The following is a 12,553-nucleotide window of genomic DNA, read 5'->3' on the forward strand; positions in this document are numbered from 1 at the left end:
AATACAATCTAGTCAATGACTGAATAATACCAACTAGATGGAAAATATTCTTTCTTTCTTTTATTTATTTGTATCCCACTTTTATTATTTTTATAAACCACTCAAGGTGACAAGCATATCCTACACACCTCCCTATTTTCCCCACAACAACAGCCCTGTTAAGCTGAGAGAGAGCGACTGGTCCAAAATCAACCAGTTCATGGCTGGTTGATTAGGTGGATTAGGTGGATTAGAATTCACTGTTTCCTGGTGACTGGCCCAAAATTACCTAGCCAGCTTTAGTGCTGTTGGAAGGAAAAGCCAATTGGTTCAGTTGAGGGGTGAGTTCCTGCCCGCATTACTGCCGGTTCGGCGTGCAAAAGGTTTTGTGCGTGTGCACTTGCTTCACTTGTGCACACGGCAAATGCGTGCTCTGCACCTGTGCGCATTTGCACCTAAAAAGGTGTGCATATGTGCACAATGTTAGAAAAGTAAAAAGGAATTGCAATGAAGATTGTTCTGCGTAGGTGCAGAACCGAAAATCAAGATGGCACCGCCGCCGATAAAACTGGTTCAGGGGTGTGGCAGGCCAAGTTACTACCTACTCGGCCGAACTGATCCGAACCGGTAGGAACCCACCTCTGGTTCAGTTCCAAGCTGGGAGAAAGATGCTGGAAATAACATGGAAGTTGATTGGAAAGAAAAACTCTTTATTGAAAAGCAGAACCAACACACACACAGAAACATCAATGGTGGGTTCCTGCCAGTTCTAATCTCTTCTATAGAAGAGGTTCCACAAATCTACAGTGCCGTTTAGAACCAGTTCCAGCTCCCTGCCCCCGCCCGCCCGTCCGCACATCATCAAGATGAAGAGCGAGAGGAGGGATTCTGGGAGTTGAAGTCTACAAGTCTTAAAGCTGTCAAGTTTGAACACCCCTGGGTTTTTTTTTTAAAGGGTTAGGGGTGCAAGGATCTTGTAACTTGACAGCTTTAAGACCTGAGTGCTTCAAATGCCAGAATTTCTGAGCCAACGTTTTGGTTGCTAAGCAAGAGCGTTGTTAAGTGAGTTTCACCACATTTTACAAGTTGGCCATGCCCACCCAGTCACATGACTGCCAAGCCACTCCCACTCAGTCACATGGCCAGCAAGCCACTCCCACCCGGTCACATGGCTGGCAAACCACTCCCACAAAGCAGGCCACACCTACAGAACAGGTGATTGTGCAAAATGTGCAATGGGCCCAAAATCTCCATCTCTAAAGATTTCTGCTGGAAGCTGTTTTACTGTGCAGGAAATTGGGGCTGGGGCATGTTTCTCCATTTCTCCTTTGGGAAATATAATATTCTACTTTTAATATTCCCCAAAATATTTCAATCTTTGGGGAGTGGGGGGGGGGGGGTTATCACACTGCCGAAGATGGAAATAGAATTTAGTGACTGGCCCAAAGTCACCCAGCTGGCTTTCATGGCTAAAGCGAAACTAGAACTCATTCTTGGGTTTTCTGGCCTGGTATCTTAATCACTAAACTCACTCCCTTTATTTATTTTATAATTATGTTTTTGTGCACACCCTTTTCTATATGAGCAATAACTGCACACTTCTATAGTATTCTACATATCCTGTTACTGACCCTTCTAGTTGAAAATAGATTTGGAACCTCTGCATAAATGAACTTCACCCTACAGTTACACTATATTGCCAAAAGTATTCGCTCACCTGCCTTTACTCGCATATGAACTTACTGTACGTGACACTCCATTCCTAATCCATGGGTTCAATATGACGTCGGTCCAGCTATAACAGCTTCAACTCTTCTGGGAACGCTGTCCACAAGGTTTAGGAGTGTGTTTATGGGAATTTTTGACCATTCTTCCAGAAGCGCATTTGTGAGGTCACACACTGATGTTGGATGAGTTTACGTGGCCTACCACTTTGTGTCTGAGTTGCTGTCATTCCCAAACACTTAATATTCTTATAATACAGCTGACAGTAGACTGTGGAATATTTAGGAGCGAAGAAATTTCACGACTGGATTTGTTGCACAGGTGGCATCCTATCACAGTTCCACGCTGGAATTCACTGAGCTCCTGAGAGCTACCCATTCTTTCACAAATGTTAGTAAAAACAGTCTGCATGCCTAGGTACTTGATTTTATACACCTGTGGCTATGGAAGTGATTGGAACACCTGATTCTGATTATTTGGATGGGTGAGCGAATACTTTTGGCAATATAGTGTATATGAAAGCCAAATTTGGACTGTTCAACATTAATCGAGCCAGAAAATATTTATCTGTATTCAAATGTCAGATTGGTTGTGTTCATTAAATTCTTAAATTTGCTATGGTCACTCAAAGACAAATTGAAGTGACTCAGTGGTGGGATTCAATTTTTTTTTATTACCGTTTTTTTGGGCATGGCTTGGTGGGTGTGACAGGGGAAGGATATTGTAAAATTTCCATTCTCATCCCACTCCAAGGGAAGGTTACTGCAAAATCCCCATTCCTTCCCAATCAGCTGGGACTTGGGAGGCAGAGAATAGATGAGGGCAGGGCCAGTCAGAGGTGATATTTAACGGTTCTCTGAACTACTCAAAATTTCCACTACCTGTTCTCCAGAACTGGTCAGAACCTGCAGAATACCACCTCTGAACTGACTACATGCCCAGAGACCCAGCTTTATCAGGGCATATAACTGCAAAAAACAACATATTCCCCCCCTCCCCCCACTAATAGTAACCGGCTTCAGTTCCTGCCACGCAACATGGGAAGGTCAGGGACTCAAATTGAGTCATTAAAAAGAAAATTTGGCACAGAGCCTGCATGTATTTCCTTATCCGTCTTCTACATCAGTAAATACCTTGTGCGGTCTGATTGCCTGAAGAGCTGGTTTGGGTTCTATCTTAGCTGTTTTGGTAGGCGATGCAGCCAACATCAAGTGTGTCTGAGTGTGTGTGCATGTGTGAGGAAATATATTAATTAAAGCAACGCCTTTGTCAAATGCAACATAAACCGATCCGCTAGACAAGGAATCTAAAGAGATCTGTGACCTTCCTGATCACCGTTCCTTCCATTTGGGAGTCTTAAAAGAATTCTCTGCCAGCCTTCCAAAGGAATCACACAGCTGGTCTCAAAACCTGGTCATTTTTTTTCTTTTACAGGTAGTCCTTGATTTACGACCACAACTGAGCCTAGAATTTATGGTGCTAAGAGAGAAATGAGTTTTGCCCCATTTTATGATTTTCCTTTCCTTGCCACGTTTGTCAAGTGAATCACTGCAGTCGTTAATTTAGTGTTGGAAGAAATGACCATCTGGGTCCAGTTCCAAGTGGGGAAAAAGACACTGGATTCACGGAAGTTGCTTGAAAAGAAGGTTTATTGATGAACAGGGTCACGTGCCTTGAAGTTTTTGGTTGAAGAAAAAGGGCAGAGATGCCGAGAGTCCCTGGTTTTATGCCCCCTCTGGGCTTCTGAATTTGAGCTTGTATTCTGATTGGTTCTCAGAGTCCCATGGGGCCACACAGGGGAAACTTTGTAGGTTGTTTTTTGAGTCGCAAGCTTGGTTGAGCCTTGCTGGGTGATGATGTAATGAAAGGGCTTTGGGCAATTCCTACTATCCTGTTTCCCTGAAAATAAGACCTCCCTGGATAATAAGGCCAATTGTGCTTTTGAGGGCGTGCACTAAAATAACCCCTCCCCTGAAAATAACCCCTCCCTGAAAATATTACAATGCAGCAGCAGCCATGAGGTGACCACGCTCGCCGCCTCCTGCAATAGCAGTAGACTTATCAGTAGACTTATATACCGCTTCATAGGCCTTTCAGGCCTCTCTAAGTGGTTTACAGAGAGTCAGCATATTGCCCCCAACAATCTGGGTCCTCATTTTACCCACCTCGGAAGGATGGAAGGCTGAGTCAACCCTGAGCCGGTGAGATTTGAACCGCTGACCTGCTGATCTAGCAGTAGCCTGCAGTGCTGCATTTAACCACTGCGCCACCTTGGCACCTCAAATATAATAAGACCTCCCTGAAAATAAGGCCAAATGCTTATTTCGGGGGTCAAAATAAGACCCTGTCTTATTTTTGGGGAAACATAGTATGGCTCTGCCTGAAGGAGATAGATCTTTGTTATGTAGAATAGACTGGCCTAGGTCTTAATGGCCCATTGACAAAGTGGGGGCAGAGTTTTGCCACCCTTTTAGGGGAAATATTCTCCCCTTTTAATATTTCCTAAAATATCTCATTTTCCTAGGAGAGGGGTGGGTGCTAACTTCCCACATTAGTAACACGGTTGTTGAACGAATCCAGCTTTTCCCGTTTGACTTTGCTCATCAGAATGTCTCAAAAAGAGGATCACACGACCCCGGGACGCTGGCCACCATCATAAATATGAACCCGTTGCCAAGCATCCGAAGGTACATCGCATGACCTCGGGGATGCGGCCAATGGTCGCAAGTCTGAAAAAGGGTCACAACTCCCTTTTTTCCAGTGCCGTTGTAAATTTGAACGTCCCTAAATGAACTCGCTGCAAATCCATGGCTAGAAGGCTCAGTGGCTAAGACACTGAGCTTGTCGTTCAGAAAGGTCGGGGGTTCGAATCCCTAGTATAGGTCTCCTGAATGAGCAGGGGATTGGACTAGATGACCTCCAAGGTGCCTTCCAACTCTATTACTGTTAAAAAAAAATCAAGGACTACCTGTACCACTTGGCCACCCAAAGGGACAAGGAAGATGGTGCGAAGTTTTGACAGCGTGTGCGGCGGAGCGGCGGCGACCTCATCCGCTCCGCTCGCTTTTCCTGGGCTACCTTCCTCCACATCTGTCCTGCCGGGCGATCGGGAGGGGAGGGAACGCCTTTTTTCCTCCCATCGGCCTGTAGAGGCAGCAGCTTCCCCGAGCCGAGGGCGGTGCCAAGTTAGAAGCCGACTGACTTTTTTCGGCACTCGAAGCCGCCCGAGTCTCCCCGGTGTCTTTCTTCGCTTGCTTTCTTTTCCCTCCCTTCCTTTCTAACCGCCTATCCCCGCTTCCAAAAAGGTGGCCGGGAAAGGCGGAAGGGAAGAACTTGGCAAACGGGCATCCGAGCCAAAGAAGGACAAGGCTTCTCACGCCGGTAAGTCCCCCCCCCCCACTCCCCAAAACCGAGAATCGGGCTATTCGGTTCAGAAAGGGGACGCGGCCGGAATCCATGGGTCGGGTCCCTTCGCTGTAGGGGCGAAATCGGGGGTCTCTTCCGAGGTTGCAAAGACGGGGAATTAAAATGCAGCGAGGTTTTGGGGGTCGCGTGAGATTTGTGCGCTCTATTACCAGGATGTCCATTGAAAAGTTTTTCGGAGGAAGTTTTTATTTTTACTTTTTTCTACAGAAAAACACAAGCCTCTTGCTTGGGGCTCCTCGTGGGTTCGCTTGGCAGGCAAGCCGGAGCCTTTAAGGATTTAGAGTGGGTTTTTTCTCTCTCTTCTTTCTTCCCTTGTAGCCTGTTGTTACATTTTAAGGAGGAACTTTAAAATCTTAGAAACATCGCGGGGGTGAAAAGCGCGCCTGCTGCTTTCAAGTCCTGGGAGAAATGTGGTTTTTTTTAGCCCTTCTAAAGTCACTCCGAAGTCTTCCACCCATTCCCCTTTACAAGCCGTAGCTATCGGATTTTACTCTTTTTAGTGTGTAGGTCTGTTGATTTTTAAGATAGCGATCTCTGCTGATGTGTACAGGAAGTGTTGTGGTTACTTTAAATAAGTGAGCTCGAACTACGGAATCCTGTTTTAGACAAAGGTGAGGTAGGTTGTAATCCCTGTTTATGCATATTGGGAAGCCGTGCAAATCCTGGCTCAACTGTGAATCAATAGAGTTCCACCTGTTGGTTTTCTCTCACGGTGGGTGGTTAGAATAGAATAACAGAGATGGAAGGGACCTTGGAGGTCTTCTAGTCCAACCCCCTGCCTAGCCAGGAAACCCTACACCACTTCAGAAATTAATATTACCAAGAACCATCCTGGCTTGTTGTATCTTTTATGAGCCAGGACCATTGCATGTTATGATGTGTGCAGAAGCTTGTAGATGCACTTTTGAACACTGTTCTAGCACAGTGCCTGAATGAGTGAATGCATTGCCCACAAGAAAGCTATAAGAAGGCACAGGTTTTGGCCTTAAAACCGCATATGCTGATTGAGGTAACTAGATGTCAGTGTAAAATTAGTTACCACAATTAAATAAAAAATGCAGCATATTGGCATAACATGGGAGAGTGTGGGTAAATAACCAATGGGACAGTTTCAATCTGTTGATGTAATTCTTTGGACATTTTTCAGCTCTTGTCGTAGGAAGTGTGTCCACTTTAGAAAAGAATAAAAGGCTTTTTTCTGAGTAAACTAGTATTTATACATACCTACCACCTACTATATGACTTATCTACTGTACAACAGTTTATGTTTCAATGCTTTGAAATGAAATCGTTTCTTTATTACTACTAACCTATAACCTGTTGGATTTCAGTAAAATTTGTTTTTAGGCATTTACAGTTATACAGAAGCTTCCACATAATGAATGCCATTTACTTTCATAAAGTCTGTTCAACAAGCTGTAGTGGCTGGATTCAGCCACCAAGTATGATTTACAAATACACTATATTGCCAGAAGTATTCACTCACCCATCCAAATAATCAGAATCAGGTGTTCCAATCACTCCCATGGCCACAGGTGTATAAAATCAAGTACCTAGGCATGCAGACTGTTTTTACAAACATTTGTGGAAGAATGGGTCGCTCTCAGGAGCTCAGTGAATTCCAGCGTGGAACTGTGATAGGATGCCACCCGTGCAACAAATCCAGTTGTGAAATTTCTTCGCTCCTAAATATTCCACAGTCAACTGTCAGCTGTATTATAAGAATATTAAGTGTTTGGGAATGACAGCAACTCAGCCACAAAGTGGTAGGCCATGTAAACTCATCGTGTGTGACCTCACAAATGCACTTCTGGAAGAATGGTCAAAAATTCCCATAAACACACTCCTAAACCTTGTGGACAGCCTTCCCAGAAGAGTTGAAGCTGTTATAGTTGCAAAGGGTGGACCAACGTCATATTGAACCCTATTGATTAGAAATGGGATGTCACTTACAGTAAGTTCATATGTGAGTAAAGGCAGGTGAGCGAATACTTTTGGCAATATAGTGTATTATTTTGTGGGTTCACATGCAGCCCTCAGTCAACCACTGAGGGTGGCTTAGTGCAGAGGGGGAAATCCAAGGCTCCAGTCGCCTTGTAACTCCTCAAAGGTATTACCACGTGTTAGTTCTTAGTACTGTAGAAGGAGAAAGTCTCTTGAAGACTTGTCGATTAATCCTGAAACAATTAAACAAGGACAGAATGTCCTGGTTCCACCATTTTGAATTGAAGAGCAATCTAGAAGCTTAAAGGGCACGGCAGGGGATGGAGGTGGGAACAAGGATGTCAGAAAAGTCAAAATGGCTGCTATGAGTACACAATACATCTTTTTTTAAAAAAATTAAATCTCCATTTTTTAAAGCAACTAGTGATCGGATAATCTTCACCAATGATCCTGACGATTGCTCATATCCTGCTTTCATTTTCATTGTTTTTACTTTCAAATTGCTCAAATAGATTTTTATAGCAATCTAAAGGAAATTAATGTTGTGATTTATATGCCAAAATGTTTTAGGTTGCAAACTATTGTTGAGGTTGCTGAAGTTTGGCCATTATGCATGTACATTTCAGTGACTTGCTTTTCTTATGAGAAGCTTGGAAGTCAGTTCTGCAGGGAGAGTTGGGCGAATGAAACAGCACAGGCAACCTTTTTTAAAGTACGTGGCTCTATAAGAGAAAGACAAGCTAGCATTGTTTCAATAATTTCAACCACTGCATTTTTTCCCCATCTTTGCCCTTCTTTGTGTGCATTAAGTTGGGATTAACTGCTTTGAATGCACCACCAAATCCTGATTTTCTTGCAGATGAATTTGGGGCAGTAAATGGCTAGCCACATTTCATTTTAATGAAACTCTTCTATCGATTTTGCTATGATTCAAGCCTTGCTATTAATACTCTCAGGGGAGATAGTTCTGTATTTCAGGATATTGACCCATCTTTAAAAAGTTCCACTACATGAGCCATTGACCACAGATCAGGTTATTAAAACTGTTCTCCACTGAACCTTGACATATCAAAGAATTACACCCCTCCCCCCTCCCCTTTTTTCTTTTTTTGCTGTTGTGTAAAAGTTTTGGGATCAGAAAGACTTCAAGTAAAATCCTAAATAAATTCCTGTATGGTCTCGTCCTATGCCTGACTACTTTGTCTCATTGTTTTTATATTATTCTTTAAGGAGAATCATTTTCAATTCAGGATTTTCTTCTTTTGGATTAAATATGAGTGTACGATATATTGAAGTTAAAGTCAAGTATGCAATTCATCTGTTTTGGATTCAAAAGACAAAAAAAAGTTAATCCAGAGTTGGCATGGGTGTGTGATCAGCAGGCTGTTTTTATTCCCTTGGGCATGTACAGCTGCCATGTGATCCTGGGAAAAGCCATGCTTGGTCTGAAGTGTCCTTAATAAGACCATGTGCTTCCATGCAAGCTCCAAATTCTGTCTTGCTCTTCAAAGCTGAAACAGTGCACAAACCTAGAAAGTTATCTCACACTGGACTCCATGTGACATTAATCTTTTATCTCATGCTATGTCTCCGTACTTCTTTGCCTCCAAATTTCTGTTTCTCCTGGAGAATTGCTCTCTCGAGCAGCTTTTGGGTGACACCATGTGACAGAGAGAAGGAGTTCTCCAACTAACTTCTCCAACTTTGAGACTCGTGAGAGAGTAATAGTTTATGAAGACAAACTTCATTTAATGGAATGTGGCCTTCGCCTCCACTATTTCTTTTTATAAAGTTTGGAATACGAATTCTGTGACCTTGTCACCAGGGGGATGGAGGTTCACGGGGTTTTTAAAAATAGTTTTTATATGGGCTTTTTATCTTTGTAAGCTGCCTGGAGTCACTGAGAGTGAGTTGGGTGGCCATATAAATTTTCTTATATAAATAAATATAGGATGGACTTTTCAAAGTTGCATTTTGCTTGCTCACATTGACTCAGGTGCAACTCACAACTTGTGTTACTGTGCTTCATGAGTAGCTTCTACAAGTATAGTCCCAAATATATTGCACTGAACGAAACTCTTCTATCGATTTTGCTGCGATTCAAGCCTTGCTATTCATACTCTCAGGGGAGATAGTTCTGAATTTCAGGATACTGCACTGAAAGAAATATATTTAGGGCTTATATTGATTTTTTAATTTATTAGATATTTATTTTATTTTATTATTTTATTTTATTTATATCCTGCCTTATACAAATTACTCAATGAATTACGCAGCAAACATGTCAAACACACCTTCCTCTTATTTCCCTCCTAAAATCAACCCTATGAGGTGGGTTGGACTCTGAGAGAGTGACTGGTCCCAGGTTACCCAACTGGCTATCATGCCTAAGGTGGAACTAGATATTCAGTCTCCTAGGCCCAAAGTCACCCAGCTGGCTTTCCATGCCTAAGGTAGGACTAGAATTCATGGTCTCCTGGTTTCTAGCCTGGTGCCTTCACCACTAGATTAAAATAGTTCAATTTCTTACTCCCAAATAAATGTGTTCAATAGTGTAGCACAATGTATGGATTAGACTCCGCTAAAAAAAATTGTGCCAAATGGTGTCCTTCATAATCTGCAGTGGTTAGATTATGGAGGGCACAATTTGAATCTAATCTGAACCATGAAATGTGTAGGCAGCCAAGCTCTTTTCACCTCACCACCTCCAGAAATAACTGATGTGCAGATGACAGATATTGGGAATTCAGAAATGATTCCAGAAAAACAAGGATCTTCCCATTTAAACCATCAGGTATGGTTAGACCAATGCCTTCCATTGCTTTGTCTCACTTCTGCTGCACCTGATCATTCACTGCTCTTGCACCTGTACTTTTTTTCAGAGTCAAGGCTATGGTCAGAGAGGAATGGTCCATGTAGGAGCATGAAACCCAGACATGTCAAGGGAGAGCAGAGAAGGACAAAGAAGGAAGGAACACCCTGTACAAACTCATGGTCACCCAAGCCTGTTCCTGGGCTAGTTGCCATAGCAAAGGATGAAAAGCAGCTGATAGGGATTAGGGATGGGAACAAAAAACCCGTGATTGTGACCTCTGAAAAACTTGATTTGGACTTAAGTTGAAAATGTAACAGGTTTGAGAAAAATATAACTAACTACACAAAATCTTTTATCTGTGCAGCAGAGTTCAGCAAATATGAGTTCTTCTTAGCAACAGTTATGTTGCTATGGGTGCTATTTGATGATTGAACACAATTCTATTTAAATAGCAAAGATAAGGCATCACTGCTTATTAAAAGTTTATCATATTTCATTGTTATTTTCCATGTTGTGTAAGCAAGAAATCACGGCTGTAAAGTAGCTTTTAGAGAGAGAGAAATATGTATTTATCCCAGTATATTTATTATGGAATGTTGCATGACTGGCACTCTGCTTTTGTTTGTAAAATAGGCCTCTCACAACTTGTTCTGCCTTTCTGGTAAATAAAGTGTGTGTGTGTGTGTGTGTGTGTGTGTGTGTGTGTGTGTGTGTGTGTGAGAGAGAGAGAGAGAGAGATAAATACAAATAGTACAACCTCATAGCTGTGTAGTATACAGATGTGTGATTAGATGATTCAGACTTTTCTTCTGTCTTTAGGAGACAGATCAATCTCACAAGAGATAAACAAAAACCAAATGTTATTTTAAAACAAAGGTTAATATAAATATTTATAAAATATTTAAAAAAATAAGTTTAGGTGTTAAAATGTAAACTTTTAAAGATAAGAGTGGGTGGGTTTCAGAGCTATTCAGATCACAGTGAAACAGCTGGTTAAAGATCTATGGAGATTCTCTGTCATCCAGGTCATGGTTGCCCCAAAGGTTAGGGTTAGGGTTAGAGGTAACTGGATTCTCTGGTTTTTCTTTGAAGACATTTTGCTTTTCATCAAAGAAGTTTCTTCAGCTCTGACTGAATGATGGGGAATGGACGGATTTATACTCCTTGCAGACAGCTGGTCATTTGCATTCTTTTAGCAAGTCTTTAAGGTCACCTGGAGGTTTATCTGTGTCACCAGGGTCACCTGAGTGATGCAAATGGGTGTGGAGCCTTCTCAGAACAGTTGAAAGGTCTGTGTTGTAGAAGAGATAGATGATGTCATATCCCTCCCCCTCTGTTGAGAGAGGGCTGTTCAATTTTGATAAATTTTGTCAAAGAGGCCATCTATGACCTAATGGATGTCTCCTCTCCCCTCCCCTTTCCTCTCCACTCCTCCCCTCTCTCCTCTCCTTATTTTTGTCCTGTCCAGTCCTCTCTTCATCTTTGTCCTCTCCTCTCCTCTCTACTCCTCTCCTCATCTTTGTCCTCTCCTCTCCACTCCTCATCTTTGTCCTGTCCTGCTCTCATCTTTGTCCTGTCCTGTTCTCTCCTCATCTTTGTCCTGTCCTGTCCTCTCCTCATCTTTCTCCTCTCCTCATCTTTGTCCTGTCCTGTCCTCTCCTCATCTTTGTCCTCTCCTCATCTTTGTCCTGTCCTTTCCTTTCCTCTCCTCATCTTTGTCTTGTCCTATCCTCATCTTCTGTCCTGTCCTGTCCTCTCCTCTCCTATTTTCATCTTTGTCTTCTCCTCATCTTTGCGCTTCCTCTCCTCTCCTCATCTTTGTCCTGTCCTTTCCTCTCCTCTCTTCTCATCATCTTTGTCCCTCTCCTCTCCCCTCCCCTCCCTACATTATTTATTATATCCTTGTGAGGGTGTAAACTCACAAGGATATAATGGCAAATGTAATAGAAGTGTGTGTATCTTCATCCCTCCAAGACTGAGTCTAGTTGTCTTCTTTGCCAATGATGCCACCTGTACATCTGCTGCAAGGTTTGAATCCAAGGTGAGCTCTTACACTGTTCAGAGGAAGGGCAGATGAGGCTATCTTTTAATCCCTAAATCCGGAACCTCTCTTCATAAAACGTCTGGTTTCTGTAAATCTGTTTCAGTTTATTGTTGTCACCCAAATACATCATTGTCTTCGGGCCACTGTGTGGCACCTGCACAATGTCTCCTGCTGTGACATTAATTGTATAAATGCAATCCATATGCAATTTTGAGGAACTATCCCAGCTCCAGCAAATATCTGTTCTTTGAATCTGCGAGTGCATCTCAAGATAATGTCATCATGTGGACCCCTGAGAGCTTATTTTGAGAACCAAGAAGTAGTGACAGGAAAGAGACACTTATCATAATCAAGAGATAAGCACTTAATTTCTTTTTACACTTTCATGCTTCAGTATATCACAGGAGTAGACCCCCCTCACATTTTGTAAATATTGAAGTATTTGTTTGCCAGCAGTTTAGACATTAATGGCTGTGTGTTGCGTTATTTTGAGGGGACAGCACATTTACACTGTTATACAAGCCGTATACTCACTACTTTACATTGTAGCCAAGTGCCACTTCTTTGGTGTTGTCACATGAAAAGATATACTTCAATATTTACAAAATGTGAGGGGTGTA

At 42.5% G+C, this 12,553-nt stretch overlaps 1 protein-coding gene across 2 annotated transcripts in view; it reads left to right on the forward strand.

Annotated features, from left to right (window-relative positions):
* The window catches only part of RAB27B (RAB27B, member RAS oncogene family), a 116,645-nt gene that overhangs the window by 63,413 nt on the left and 40,679 nt on the right, over positions 1-12,553 (forward strand). Inside the window, exon 1 of one of the 2 annotated variants that reach the window (XM_014070444.2) lies at positions 4,886-5,085. The exons of the other annotated variant lie outside the window; for it this stretch is intronic. The gene's annotated coding sequence lies outside the window, so the exon portion shown is untranslated. Of the gene's footprint in view, positions 1-4,885; positions 5,086-12,553 lie in introns of those variants that run through there. 2 annotated transcript variants of the gene reach the window in all.

The sequence above is a fragment of the Thamnophis sirtalis genome, unplaced genomic scaffold, assembly GCF_051295495.1.
Source record: "Thamnophis sirtalis isolate CommonGarterSnake01/CBP01778 unplaced genomic scaffold, rThaSir2_p1.2 scaffold_5, whole genome shotgun sequence".
Lineage (NCBI taxonomy): Eukaryota > Metazoa > Chordata > Lepidosauria > Squamata > Natricidae > Thamnophis > Thamnophis sirtalis.